Below are 2,548 nucleotides of genomic sequence, written 5' to 3'. Positions count from 1 at the left end.
CACACTATAAGAAGTAAAACAACATTTTTGAGTTGTTGTTGTTGGGTGTCTGCAGATGCACACTCTGAGTCTAAATATTATAGGAACAGGATTTTTAAGGAACATTAAATGTGAGACTGTAGATGCAGTATATGTGGCAAGAATATTTAGAAACACATGCGAAAGAAAGCTTTGAATACGGGAGACATATCCCGGAAAGTGAGTAAAGTTTGGCTGCAGCCACACTGGGAAGTTGTTGAGACAACCGCCGCGCATCGGACTCTCTTTACGGCATGCAGAGGTCCCGGACTTGTGCATGACAATTAAAGAAGATGTAGGCTATCATGTTCAGAGACGTGTGCATGATAGAAAATGGAGATTTAAAGAGTTCCCGGACTTGTGCATGACAATTTAAAGAACATGTATCGTGTCCAGAGACTTTAGAATGAAAGAAAAAGGAGATTGAAAGAGTTTCCCAGACGTTCGCATGAATATAAATCAGATGAGAGAGTCCACAGACCTGGCGCTGGTGCAGTCCTGGTACAGGATCTCGAAGTCCTTCTTGGAGATCAGCTTGCATCGGTTCACGCCGGGCTGGATGGCACCGAGTCCCCGCAGAACACGCACCTGCTCCACGGTGCAAACCACCGGCGCGATGTCCAGTCTCTTCAGCTTGGTGTACACCGTGTGCAAACCCCCCACCAGGTGCTTCAGGAACAGATCAAACACCTGCGGGAGACAGATGAGCTCCTGGCCGTCCGTCCCGAAACTGGCCACCTTCACTCCGTGCACTTCCACCAGTTTGCACTCGCTACACAGCGTGGAGGAATTCTGGTTCTGATGCTGCAACAAACCGGGAGAACCGGGGTTCAGACCGGCGGTGTGAAGAGATCCCAACCCGGCCAGTGAGCCCCCTGGTCCGGGCAGGAAGGCGCTGAGCATGCTGCTGGTGAGCCGCGGGGACAGGGAGTGGGAGGAGTGGGAGTTGTTGTTGTTGTTGTTGTGTCCCGGACTGGAGGAGCTCTGGAGAGGGTCCGGGGCAGAGCGGTAGAGAGAAGCCGAAGTTGGGACGCCTGAGCCCGGCGTGAGGAGAGGAGGAGAGCCGGGAAGCGACATGGAGGTGGTGGAAGTGGAAGAAGAAGAAGAAGAAGTGGAGACACAAACTCTCTCCTGTTCTCTCTCTCTCCCTTTCACACACACTTTCTCTGCTTCTTAAGTTAGGACAGAACACACTCTTCTGATTGTTTCCTGTCACTTTTTCCTCTCCACACTGTTATCCGCGCGTGGAAAGCGGACTGTCCGGTCTGTGCGTAAAAGAGACTGGTTCAGACTCCGGGTCTCAAGCCCCGCCCCCTACACGCATGATTGACAGTTGATGGGCCAATCAGAGAAGAGCAAGTGTGGGACTGGAGTAGTGATTGGCGGGGAAAGAGAGGAGGACTTTATTACACCCCCATTGATAGTGTGCGTGCGTGCGCGTGTGTGTGCGTGCGTGCGTGCGCGTGTGTGTGTGAGGGTATCAGTCAGATCTTTCCTTCTGCTGTTTCATAAACTTTCTCACGGGTTGCTTGAGTTGCAAACGGGAAGTTTTTATTTGTCTTCCGTGTGTGTGTGTGTGTGTGTGTGTGTGTGTGTGTGTGTGTGTGTGTGTGTGTGTGTGTGTGTGTGTGTGTGTGTGTGTGTGTGTGTGTGTGTGCGCGTGCGTGCGTGCGTGCGTGCGTGTGTGTGTGTGCCGTAGTGGCTCACATGCGAGCTCTGGTGGCGAGATGGACACACTGATCAGCAGGTGGATAAATTAGGAAAGGTTGGATAGAAGGAAGGAAGGAATGAAGAGAGGAAAGAAGGAAGGGCTGGATAGGATTAAACAAAAAAGGAATAATTAATAGGAGACTTGAAAAAGGGAGGAAATAGGAATTTAGGAAGCATGGATAAGTAGAGGAAAGAAGGGGAGGAGGAAATACAAAAAACGAAATGACTTGTGGTGATAATTTATATCACAAAAGAAGAAGAGAGGGATTAACAGAGACTATGGAAGAATAAGAAAAGAGATCATGTAGCAGCAGAGAGAATTAATTATGCGTGTGTGTGTGTGTGTGTGTGTGTGTGTGTGTGTGTGTGTGTGTGTGTGTGTGTGTGTGTGTTTAAACAGTGAAATGGGATTGAACGGTGTGGATTACAGCCAGACGGCTTTCATAATCCCGTGTAATCTCATTACACTGAGAAACCCTGACTGCATGAAAGCGGAAGACGTGATGAAGACAGAGAGAGAGGGCGACGTTAGAAAAAGAGAGAAACGATTTACATGTGTGTAAACATCTGGGGTTGTTAACGTCACACGCTCATGGTAAAACAAAGGTAATATTAGGACATAACAACGATATTAAAATGAATGAAAACTAGTAATGTAATAAATAGAAAATTAAATAATTAAAAGATATTAAAAAAAACATTTAAAAAATAAAAGTATACTTCTTAAATTAAAGCCATGTTTGTGAAAATGGCCAACACAATAAAAATGAAGTACACCAATAAGAATATCAGTAAAGGTGAAGGGGGAACGGAGGGTCAC

At 47.3% G+C, this 2,548-nt stretch overlaps 1 pseudogene; it reads right to left on the bottom strand.

Moving 5' to 3' along the window:
• Positions 1-477: 477 nt before the first annotated feature.
• On the bottom strand, positions 478-1,279 carry LOC139433173 (dachshund homolog 2 pseudogene; annotated as a pseudogene).
• Between the last annotated feature and the right edge of the window lie 1,269 nt (positions 1,280-2,548).

The sequence above is a fragment of the Pseudochaenichthys georgianus genome, unplaced genomic scaffold (genome assembly GCF_902827115.2).
Source record: "Pseudochaenichthys georgianus unplaced genomic scaffold, fPseGeo1.2 scaffold_1102_arrow_ctg1, whole genome shotgun sequence".
Lineage (NCBI taxonomy): Eukaryota > Metazoa > Chordata > Actinopteri > Perciformes > Channichthyidae > Pseudochaenichthys > Pseudochaenichthys georgianus.
This window is presented reverse-complemented; position numbering and strand designations above follow the sequence as displayed.